The following is a 13,431-nucleotide window of genomic DNA, read 5'->3' on the forward strand; positions in this document are numbered from 1 at the left end:
ATTCAGCCGCCGCATTTATCAAGGCCCGCTCATTCGTACGCTGAGATTGGTCAGATATGAATGTTTCATAAATCACACGTGGGTCCTTTCCTACGACCAATTCTGCGCTCAGATCTGCGCCCGTTTCCACGCAAGTTTGATAAATGAGGCCCATAGTGACCATGAACGTGACAAGATGGAAGCTCTGAAAGAACAGGCTCACCTGCAGTTACATCTTACTGCCAAAGAGGCCGCTAGGAACAAGGTTTCTCAAATCTTATGGTGTACAACGTTAAATAGAAAAATGTCCAGGATAATAGAGTATGGTTAATAGCACAATCACTTTCTGCTGGCCCAAGACAGCAAAGTACCAACAATGCTCCCCTGCCATAAAAAGTATCTACACACTGGTACAGTACAAAGAACCTGAGGTAAGGTTATGTCACGACTTAACAGCCAGATAGGAAAATTTCTGCTCCATGCATACGGAATTGTGTACACAATATATTTAACAAGGAATGTCTATTTGAGTTGGATGGCTGTAATAGCTGTAGAGTTAGAATGAAATATGCAGTGATTCTTACACACTTGTTTTACAATTGCTTTTCACCCAAGCACATTTCAACATTTGAATATGGCAGAGTTTCATAAAGAAGCTTGCTGTCAGTTCTGACTGCCCAGACCTGTCCCAAATGCAGCACAGTCCTTCTTCGTTAACGCAAACAAAATGGTGGTGTAGTTGTTTATTGTGGTGTTGCTAGGCCAAGAGAAGGATAAAATCAGAGATTGTCAGAGACTGTGAATATAACACCATCTGACAGTTCATTCTTGACCTTGGAAACAGCAGTTGACAAAACAATTTCAACTCAAGATGAACTAATTTAATCAGAAGCTTTTGATCATCATCATCATCACATGGTCCACATCAACACATCGAGTTTGCTCATTTGCCATGGAAGTGTATATGTTCACACTCATAACTCTCAGCAGTGTCTGATAATGCACTTGAGGTGCTCAGAAAGGAAATTACCCACCTTCAATAAAACCTCAAAATAAAGCAGTTTAATTGAATTTTTAACAAACCAAATCAATTCTGCCCGAAGAAACAACTTATTATCTGAGTTTTCCCTCTTCCCATGGTACAAAGAGTGCATTGTTTCACTCGTTTGTATGGAACTGTATTGTATTTTTTTTTTTCCTGTAACGGTGGTAAGTACTATTTGTAGTGTTTCAAGAAATTTCGCAGAAATTTGCATGAAGTAGTTTTGAATGCATTATTGCATATTTTATTTGTTTTGGTTGTTCTTTATGCCAGTGAACAATGTAATAAAATCTTCAAAACAAAAATGTGAACCAAACAACATAACTTAGTCAACTAATAAGCACATGTCAGGCAGTATGGAAGTGCACAACCTTTGCAGATATATTTCTGACACCTGCAGCAAACAGTCCTTCTTTGGAAGGCAGCACTGATACCTGTTCCTCTCATTTGCCCCAGCGGGGGGCGGTGGCTGGGGGACTAGCTGGGGTGAAGACCACATGTCTTGTCATGTCTGCTACTGATTGATCTTAGACAGAACTAAAGCATTCTCAAATATTTTTGTGGTGTATAACTGACTCTTTGACTGTGATTTCAACTCACGTCATTTTGACCCAGTGATTTCAACTCACGTCATTTTGACCCAAAGACAATATTAGTACATTTGTTTGTACAGCTTAGATGGAAATACGAATAAAGGCAACATTTCACTTTTTCTAATATTGTGGTTAATCTAAAAAAAATCCTCAAATTTCAAGTTGAAACAATATAATTTAGGGAATTTTCTCTGCTGTTGAACTCTTGTGAAAGCTGCAGTGAACTAGAAACTGATTTTCCTGACTGTGCTAAACCATGTAGCAGGCCTGCAGAGGTGAGTTCAGATGGAGTGTTTAAGAGCTCCTCTCTTTCCATCCTTCTCCATCTCTCTCTGGGGGACAGGTTAAATATTTCTCTCACATTCAATGCACCTCATCCCTCTATCTTTTCTCACTCATTTACTCTCTACCCCCTCCACTCCCCCATTCCTATTCCCATGCCTACTAATTAGAAATGCTAAGAAAGCACAAATAAAGCAAAATAGGATAGAGAGCTGGTTCCCTGGGCGGCATGCTGAGATTTAGGCTGGGTCAGGATGACTTAGGTGTGTTCGTCTTGTGGGAAGTAGAGTAAGAGCTTAACATAAGTAAAGTTCTAAGTTGGATAAACTCTAGGCCAAACCTTGGGAAATTAAGTTAAATCACCTAACTAAAAACTTCAGTATCAACATTTTTCTTTTTTTATAGTGTACATTCCATCACTGTTAGAATATCACTTGGTGAGCGTACAGGTAACCCAGACGGTGTCTTATAAACAAGTTATTTGTCCTTTTTCTTTGTTTTTGGGGCATATGCGTGTTGTTTCTTAGGTGAACTGCAGTTTTCTTGAAACAGTCCTGACATTCCGTAATGTTGTGGTAATTTGACTTTGGCCACAAAAACAAGCTTGGTAGCATCATCGAAGTGGTAAGTAGGATCTCAGGGTGGGGTCAAGCCCAGCTTACAGGCCTTTATAACAAGCAGGTGCTTAGGAAGGCTACTGCCCTTCTGTACTTATGATTTGGATTTTGGTTGAGGAAGCTCCTACTAAACCACTCTGTAAACTATGTTCTCTTGTTTGTTGTTGTTCATCACTGTTTTGAATGAATCCTGGCCGCAAAGCAATTTCCCTGTGAGAGAGACAATAAACATCCTTCGAATTTTGGTTCATTTCCACCATCAATAGGTTTCCATGGAATATCAAAATCAAAACCATAGCTCTACTGAACTGGCCTCCTGCCTGTTATTTGGCATTTGGCACCAGGATCACCTCACTCTCCAGAGTATGATGTGTCATATGTTGACATTACATGTTGGCACCATTTGAAAAGTAGGAAAACCTCAAATCCAAAGGACGTCTCTTAAATGGATAAATTAAGACCTGTGAAAATGACCTCCTCCTGACCGCCTCTTGTTTCTCACTCGCCCTTTCCACATTATATGCAATATGTTGTGGCATGTAATCATGTATTTGTGCATATGTACTTTTACAACCCGTCTGGGATGCTTGTGAAAAGTTAATCTGCAGTTAAATACAAGCTAGAGGTAAATTCCACTAAGCAATTTCCCTGAGACAGTGTAGTGTAGTGGAGTGTGTTGTTGAGTTTTGGTTCATGTTGTCAAATTACTGATTTGAAAACAAGTTTTTCCCTTGATTTGCCATCATCAAATCAAAGGAAAAACTTGTTTTTTTTTTGTTACTTGTCATGGACCAGATTGTGATGTCTTTGTTGCCACGAATGACAGGTTGAAAATATTTGTGTGGGAAGAGAGCTTTAGGGGGGTAGCCATAAAGAGAATGAGAAGAAGAGGCGGACAGGGAGTGCCAAAAGGATCAAGCAGAAGATGACAGAATTTGAATTGTCTGCCAGTCTTACACATAAAACATGTTTCTTTTAAATCAAGTTGGCATGTGCTGGGATTAAATGAGTATCTCACCTTTTTTCTTTGAAAATACAGTATCTCTGCAAACCTGAGAAGCCAAAGGTCAGTGGGGGCTCAGAGAGAATGATTTGAGTAACCAGTCTAACCCGCCATGAGCATATCTGCTCAGGATACAGATGGCTGTCAACGCCTCCTTTCAGACAGTTTTTTCTACTTTCACGGCAGTCCTTCATTGAGCTTTCACGGATATTCAAATAAGGTCATCTGCTCCAGGAAAAGCATGCTGGGCTTACCCACAAAGTACAGCTACGCATAGGTCCGGTAAAATGTGCTGTTGTTGATTACATGTAGCTCCATGCTAACAGAAGACATAGCTGTAATATTGGTTGCTTATGTTGCTTAATTTCGTATCACACTTGCATATTACTGCAACATGTTCAGCTGTCTTGTGTTTAGTTTATAAAGCGTTATTTTTTATTTCTGATGGTAGAAAGTGTTGCTATATTCCCCAACGGCCCACTGTTTATGCAATAAAGCTACATGCTAGCCGAAGGCAAAGCTGTAATTAGGCATGGGAAGGTTTTTAGACACGAGGAGGAATGTTGGGGGGGATTCACCTCATTCGGCCATCATGCTTGCACCAACAACCGGAGGGGGAGGGGTCGTGATACTCTATGCTGTGAACTGGCCGGAGAAGGAATCCGGACCTGCACAATCATGACTCAGCTTATACAGCAGGAATGGTATGATGAAAATTTTAATGGTTTTAAAACTGTGATTTTTTAAAACTGCAGTACACCATGAAACCGGTAACTGGCCCATGTCTAGCTGTAATTTTGGTTGCTTGTTTTGTTCATTTCTCCCTGATTTCAACATGCAACATGTCTGGTTGTGTGGTGTTTGGTTTAGAAGGCTTTATTTGTGACTTTTGACCGTAGAAAATCCCACTATATACTCTGTTGCTGTCTGTCCCGTTCCATTCTCTTTCTCTGTACTACTGCAGAGGACTGTGGAGCAGAGAACAGGAAGCACCTGACCAATCACAGCAGACTAGGCTTTTTTGGAGGGGGACTTAAAAAAGAAAGGGACTACAACAAAGCGTAAAGGCAGCCATGAGCAAAAGAAGAACTGCCTTTAAGAACAACAGGTTAAAGTGGTAATAGAAAACTTCCTATTTGAACTCATCATTTTGATGTAAATGTTGATCGCACAATATAATGGCTATGGAATAATGACACCACCAGTGTTTAGATTGGCTTTCTATAAGTCTTGCTTTAACTATGTGATTCTGTCTGCCACAGCGTATAATCACCTGTCTACCACTGAGTACAATCTCCTGTCTGTCTGCCACCGGGTACAATCTCCTGTCTGCCACCACGTATAATCTCGTGTCTGCCACCGGGAACAATCTCCTGTCTGCCATCAGGTACAATCTCCTGTCTGCCATCGGGTACAATCTCCTGTCTGCCACTGGGTACAATCTCCTGTCTGCCACTGGGTACAATCTCCTGTCTGCCATCGGGTACAATCTCCTGTCTGCCACCGGGTACAATCTCCTGTCTGCCAGCGGGTACAATCTCCTGTCTGCCACCGCATATAATATTGTGATTGCCACCGGGTACAATCTCCTGTCTGCCACCGCATATAATCTCATGACTGCCACTGGGTACAATCTCCTTTCTGCCACAGCGTATAATCTCCTGTCTACCACTGGATACAATCTCCTGTCTGTCTGACACCAGGTAAAATCTCCTGTCTGCCACTGGGTACAATCTTCTGTCTGTCTGCCACCGGGTACAATCTCCTTTCTGCCACCGGGTACAATCCGTTGTCTACCACCGCGTATAAGGTCCTGTCTGCCACCGGGTACAATCTCCTGTCTGCCATCAGGTACAATCTCCTGGTACCATCAGGTACAATCTCCTGATTGTGCCACCGGGTACAATCTCCTGTCTGCCACCGGGTACAATCTCCTGTCTGCCACCGCGTATAATCTCGTGTCTGCCACTGGGTACAATCTCCTGTCTGGCACCGCATATAATTTCCTGTCTGCCACCGGGAACAATCTCCTGTCTGCCATCGGGTACAGTCTTGTGTCTGCAACCGGGTACAATCTCCTGTCCGGCACTGCATATAATTTCCGGTCTGCCACCGGGAACAATCTCCTGTCTGCCATCGGGAAACACACTGTAATGTCTAACAGGTGATGCTTTTTGTCCACTTCTGAGACTCGGAAGAGGCAAGATCTCAATTGAGCACAAAAAAGGGGACATATTGTGTTTATTGACATAAGTTCAGTTTTGGTTTGCTTATCCTTTTTGCATCAATAGGATCAAGTACCTTAATTTAGAATATTATATCATGACCAAAATGTTCCAGTGAAGTGTGATGAGGTGAAAACACAGTGAGAGGGTCAAAGTCTTGAGACTTTAAAATAGCTGTGACTTGTTTTTGTGTGCCGTCTGTGTTAAAGTCCACAGTACCGTGGATACACAATCAAGATATGTGTAAACATAGTTGTATGACAGGTGACAGTAACTAAGGAGTGTTTCCTTTGTCAAAGATTTGCACTGTTAAAGTTTTCAATTAGCAATGTTTTGAAATTCAATTAATAATATTCAAATGTATTTCTAAATAATACTTTGGTTTTGACTAAGCATGCATTGCTATATAATACTCTTATCTCAATGAAAAGGACTGAAACAGATGTTTATGCATCAAAAAGAGGCAGTTTATTATTGGGCCGGTAGATTCTTTCACCTACCGGTCCCCTTGGCAGGTGAGACAAAAAGTTAGTTTACAGCCCTGGTTGAACTTCTAGTTTATATATTTGACAGTGTAGAAAGCATTCATTGTGTGTGTTTTTTTTTTGTTTAATTCATCTACTAATCTCTGCTACACCTGTTCTCCATACTTCCATCGTTCTCTCTCCTCACTCCTCCTCCCTCCTTCTCTCGTCTCCATGCCATCAGATTCTCCGCAGCTACATTTCTTTATGCTAATGAGGCTAAGCCAGTGGTGCCAGTGTTGACGCTGCAGGACACATTCACAAACACTTAACCCTCTCAGGAAAGCAAGGCGTCGTGCTTGCACCATCCTTTCCCCCAGCCTCACTCGTCCTCAAAAACACACATTTTAATTGTCAATTGGCATCAAGACAGACGAGAGGCCACAATTTGCTTGACAATATTCCTCTGCAGTGTTCTCACGTTTTATAGACGGGGCTTTAATGCAAAATTGCAAACATCATCCTAAATCTGTAGGGATTCAGTGTGCACTCCCATCTACATACTTAAATTTCTGTGTAGCGTTCAATTACTGGGGGTTCAATAATTAGACTGATTGTTCGGGTGTCCAAATATGTATAAATCATTGAATCATTCACCAGCACCATGTGAACAGCTAAAGTATACACGCATATGTGACAGTTGAAAATGTTATTTCAAATTCCTATACTGGTGTAACAGTCTCCACTCCCCTTGTTTCAGGCTATTCACCACAGTTTGAAACCTAGCTGCAGGGATTTGCTCTCATTCAGCCAGAAGAGCATGAGTGAGGTCTGGCACATTTGGGTGATAATGTCTGTCATCCCAAAGCTTTTGGATGGGGTTAAGAACGGGCTTTGCACAGGCCAGTCAAGTCCTTCCTAACAAAAAATCCTCTCTTTGTGAAGCTGGCTTCTCGCATGTGGGATTCAACAACCTATAATTACAAAGAACACAAAGTATGTAGACCAAGTTGATCAACATACTTTTACTACATACTATCTCTCTCTCTTTCTTATACACACACAGTTGGTCCAGTGGTATAACCACAATGGATATTCTATCAAACTATACAACAACATATAACAATATTTCAGAATGAATCAAGTATTAATAATGTATTGTCTAATGTTTATCTCCAATCTCCAGTGTGTGTGTGTGTGTCCGTCTGTGTATTAATTCAGATTTGATTGAACATCAATCAATCACATCAATTACTTAAAAATATTAATGACAGGTGCATGGAAAGATTCCCATCATATACCAGGTGTTTTCATAAAATAAGTAAACCTTTTTTGACCTGGCTATAATTAACATTTAGTCACAACGATCAGAGATACAGAGAACAGAAAACAGAGATTAAAAGTTTAAAAACATACTTTTTTGAATTGATAAACTGTGCTGTTGTTTTTTCTTGCTGGGTCAAAAGACTGATAGTTTCCACCAGGGGTGACGGGCTGACCTTGAGAGATGTACAGCCTGGATCATATCACTGACAGTGCAATACACCCCCCCACCACCACTCACACACATACACACACACAGGGATTATGTGTATGTGTCATGACATTGAAACACACAGAACCTAATTGTACTTTATGTCCTTACACACAGGGCATACAATTGTGTTGTGTATGTTAGGAGGCCTTGGGAAGAAAATGCAGACCATTTCATGCTTTGTGTTTTACAAGAACAGGTATCTAGTGTTTTACACACTGGCAGAGGGTCAAAATTGTGTGTTTGTTAGCAAGTGGCTCTAGATTTACACATTTTCTGACAGTCAACACTTGCTGCTGGTTTCTAAATATTTAGGAAGACCAAAGTTAAACAGTTGATCTCCTAAATTCATCTGTCCACATATGGCTCAGGAATCTCAAGCTGAGCACAAGAAAGTCCTCACAGTTAGAAACACCCGTTCCCAATCTGGCACCATGCTGAAAGTTTTATTCTCCAGTTTATTTCTATGTCCCTGTGTGGGTTTTTGCTGAACACGACAAAGTCCTCTTTTCCTAGTAGCTGAAGATCTCTCCATGCTCAATCTGTTTGCATCTTTGATTTCTACCATTTCACAAGTGTGTGTGCTGTCTGCTCCACCTGTTCAGGTAGCATTAATAGATGTATGCAACTGACACACCAGTCTGAGCGAGGACCCCTGGAGACTGAGCCCATACAAGAAATAAACAAACATCAATATATTTGCAGAAGTGTTGCTCATTAAAAAATCAGAAGAGCTATTTAACGTACAGACTGAGCAGCTGGAAAGTCCAGCACCATGGACAGCTACACCCCCTTTGATGGTGTCGTTTTCCTACAGCCATTCCATTGTGCCATCAACAGAGTTAAATTCAGTTAAAACAGAAAAGTTTTCTGTTGTGACTTTAAAGAGACAAAACTCTGAGGGTAAATACAAAGTCTATGGACACCATAGCAGGTGCAGAAGCTGTAATAAGCCACATAAATTAAATAATAAAACATGGTCAGACCACACAAGGCGATAGGGCGGGGTTCACTAACTGGTAGATTGTGGTCCGGACCCAGAAGCTGTCCAATCTGTCCAAAAATGGAAAGTTACTGAGTATTATAACATTTTGACAGATCTTACATTGCACAGTGGGGTATATGCTAGAAAAGCTGCGCCGCTTCAAATTGTAATGCTCTAATTGACGTTTTTTCTATGTAATCTTTGCATGTCCAATTTTGGTCCACTGAAGGGGTTGTTTTGTAACACCAGGAGACAATTACTCTAACTTGGGCTTTCATTGACAAATGGACAGACATGTACATGTTCTGTCCTCTCTTGCAGTGTCTCACCATTCCAGCTGTGATTTAAATTCCTGGCAGGTGAGCTCAATTCTCTTGCTGAACAAGAGAAAGTGGGGGAGTAAGCGGGAGATAAATGGAGGTGTTAAAGCTGTCCAGTTGTCATATGTGCTTTTGTAAATTTGTTTGAGACTGTTCAGTTGTGAAATTGAGTTAACAAAAAAGAAGAAAAAGGGAAACTGAAGCTACACTCGTTTCATTTTTTTGTAAAATTGAGCACTATTTTAGAATTCAGTTTTCAGTTTTTTCAAAAGCTCGCTGATATGTATTTTATTTTTAAAGAGCAGATCTTATTTAACTTCCCATTAGAAAATAACATGTGTTTATAAGAGCCTATTTGTATATGAAAACTGACAACCAGACCTTGGCTTAAATTAATTTGATCTAACTGGACGTCTTTGAATTTTTCTTAAATACCCCTGCTACAGGTGTTAGGGGAAATTATAATATAATATGTTGTGCTCTGATATTGGAATCATCATACGTCAGTTAATATCAAATAACATGTGACATGACGTGTGTAAAAGGGGTTGCTTTATTATTCTGGCCCCATACAAGATAAGAGAACCTTGGGCCTGGAAATTGCTCTCCCACTCTCTGTATATGCAATGTCTCTGTGTGATGTCTCGTTGATCAGATCTGAGTATTAAACCACATATTCTTGTAAGGACAACTGAGGCTCTTTGGGTTATTTTCTCTATTCATCATCTGGAAGGATCTTCGATTCGTACAAGTTTTCTTCATCAATAGTAGCAAGTCCCCTTAATGCATAGGTGTCAAAGTCAAGGCCGGGGGCCAGATCCGGCCCTCCAATGAATGATCTCGGCCCCCGGGATGATATTTGATTAGTATTAGAACCGGCCCGCACGCCACAGCTGCCTGCTGGTGTTTTCCACAAACCAAAACTACATTACCCACAATGCAGCGGTAGCCCGCAAACATACTGCAGCGCCGCAAGTTCATTATTCATCAGCATTCAGGGCAGATGTCAACTTTCACCTGAAATCACTGACAGAGCCGTACAAAAATATTGGATTATTCATTTAATCATTAAATAAAATACAGTACACTGTGTTAGGTCTTGGTTCAATAGGTTATATGCATCATTTTAATATGTTTTAATAAACATTGAACCAGTCCAGCCCTCGGCTTGTAGCAAATTTGTTTTTTTGGCCCTCTGATGTATTTGACATTGACATCCCTGCCTTAATGCATTGAATCCAGAAAGGATGTGTTCAATTGATTATGAAGTCAACTTTTCATTTTAAGAGAAGAAATGTGATATGCTGGTTTTTACATAATTTAACCATGATGTATACCCATCCGTAAGATTTGGAGCTGTCTAACTTTTATACTCCTTTGGTGGCTCTACTAATGTCTTGTTCCCCGCTGCTGAGTAGACGTTGTGCTGATGTGAATCTCAAAGCTAACTGTTAAAGAAATGTATGAAATATTATCATAAGTGTTCTTTTCATGCATATAATCAAAAGTGCTTTGCTCCAAAGAGTTGTTGTGTTATGTTATTATATTTATCACCTGTGGCCTTGTGGAAACCTTGAGTAGAAGATATAACAGGTATATAACTGGTTAATTTTTATTCATGTACTCTTTTGTAACTGGTTAAATGATTATTCATGTACTCTTTAATAAAAAGACACGGAGGGGAGCGGACGTCAGAAGGGAATTTGCAGAGGGACAAGCCAGGCAGAGATTGTTGACCTCCTCCCTTCCTCGTATCGACACGTAAAAAGTCTCTGGTCTCTGACTTGTGATTGAAAGGGGTTACTTTTGTATAGGAAGTAACCAGGAAGTCTCCAAGTGTTGTTATGTCAAGACAACAGAAAATATTATTGACATTTTGGTCCTTCGAGCCGGATCTCAACCCTGCTGAAAAAGGGTGACTGACGGGACGGCTGCAAAGACTGTGCACAGCAAAGTCTGGCGGAAAAACCTGCCGCTGGACAAAGACCCCCTTTCAACGTGGCCAGACGGACCCCTCATCCATCCTTTAAACGCAGCAAACGAGATCCGAGCCAGGAAAGGGGAGACATTCATCACGAAAAGGTCAGAGACTAAAGAGAACAGGGAGCAGGGGTCTCCACAGTAGATATCTAAAAAAGTGTGCATGGTTGTAGATCTACAAAGTGTGTGGGAATGATTGTTGTATGAAAAGGAATTTGGTCTGTTCAGCAGTATTTGGGCCTGAAACCTAACGGTGTAAACAGAAAGCCTATTTGCTAGCTGTAATAGATTAAATTGCATTAAGGACATTAGGTGAAGGGACTAGGGATCTAAAACGCAGATTTATTCCTGGGATACAACCCCCAGACTGGGTCCGCAAGGAACAATAAGTTCTTTGTAGAAGCTTGACACAGTGGGAATTATCTGCAGTCCTTGAGAAATTTCCCTGAGTCCTGGATCACACAGTAACGTGATGCAATGGGATCAAACAGTTCATGTTGTAGTAAGCCAGTAATTCTGGAGGGAGACGCTAAATGTATGGATGACCACTGTCCAGGGTCTGCAAAATATCTGAATAGATGGAAACAAAAATATAACTTTACAGGAGGATTACATCCCATGGACTGTCTCAAAGTAGTTCAAAGATTAGAAATAAAAGCAAGACAGAAAAACAAAAAGCAAAATGCAAACCCTACAAATGATTTGCGTTTTGCTCGATTATTGCTTAAAATTGCAAATCAGCACAGATAATGTACTGAATCCAAACTCACATGTAGTGATTCACCCCCCAAGCCCTTTGACTCCACTAATGACACCACCACCATATTATGGCCTGTCACCACTAGCAGTATCATCAACACCAACAACATCTTGTCTATACCCAGATTTACGAAACCTAACAGTTTTAGATACTACAGGAGGGGAGCATTCTGCAGTGGCGGATTACACAAGGGCAAAGGCTCCACACGCCCAGTGGACATATAAGTTGTCCCATTTTTTTAATATGAGTCCACCATTAGGAGAAGGCAGTTTTCTGGGACATCCTAGAAAAATGTCTTCTCCACTGCCTATGACCCCATTAGACGACACTATAACAGATGCTTGCCTCATGATACAACTCCCTGATGGGCAGGGAGGACACATTCTTGTATATAGGACATGTACAATGAAAGACGTGACGGACGCTTTAGAGGGGGTAACAGACCCGCAAGTTGATGTAGAAAAAACAATAACTGACTTGACTAACTAAAAACAAGTCATGAGTAGTTGTTGCGCTTCCAATCCATTGAGATGATAAGTCTGTATTAAAACTACACTGGTCTGGCATAAAAGGTGATTGGCTGCCTACAGTAGCTATAGGAAACAATGCCCCAGTCACAAGGCCACCAGCCACTGTAGTGAACTGCTTAGCTCCTATATGGGCGGCAATGCAAGGAAGGTACATAAACCGAGCTATTTTTCAAAAATTTCACAGTGCATTCAAAAAGATACTGAAACAGTAGGGGACTTTAGGTCCAGAATGGAAGATATATTCCAAAAGCATAGTGGCATGGTGATTGACGCCGATGACATGTCACCGTACAAACAAAAATTGAAAACGGTAATCTGTAATGGCCTTAGACCAGAAATAAGACATCATGTCACAAAACATTATGTTGAATTGCCTACTGCCAGCCTAACAGCGTTCCTCCAACACGCAATGCACGCTGAAAAAGTAACCGTAAATAAGAAGAAAAATCAAAAAGTAGGAGCTTTTGTACTGGCAGACGGAACTGAAGTGCTCCTCTCCACGGCTTTAAAAGGAGGAGGGAAAAATTACAAAAATAACAAAAGTCAATATAACCAAAAAGAAGGAGCAGAAAAGCAAAAAGACGTAGATGAGAGAAGATGCTTTTCATGTCACAAAAGGGGTCATATAGCAAGAAATTGCAAAAACAGAAAGCGGAAAGAATCAGAAAGTGAAGAAGAAGCATGACTAGAGAAAAAAGAAGAAGAAGAGCTCTTAAAGGAGTTAGATCTGAGAGAAGCAATTGGTAAGTATGACGAAAAGAAGATAGCAGCAGAAGCGCATGACCTATTAGAAAAGGCAGTAAAAGAATGGAATGAAACAGACCCAGACGCAGCTCGGCTAAAAATAGCCGGCCTGTGCCTGGCTCTGGAAGATGTAGACGCAATACGACCCGAAATAACATTACTAATGAATGGTTTTCCTACTGTTTTTCTCTGTGATACTGGTGCAGAGAGGACAGTAGTAAAAAGTGCAAAGCATTTGAAAATTTCGTCCCAAACACTTAGAGTAAAATCAGCTAATGGAACGATCAAAACAAACGCGTCAGCCAGCCTCTACATCTGTGCCATGAGGATTTACCTGAAGATGGCGTAGATTTACAACTGGTTATCGCCCCTG

This window comes from Echiichthys vipera, assembly GCF_963691815.1.
Source record: "Echiichthys vipera genome assembly, chromosome: 18".
Taxonomy (NCBI): domain Eukaryota; kingdom Metazoa; phylum Chordata; class Actinopteri; order Perciformes; family Trachinidae; genus Echiichthys; species Echiichthys vipera.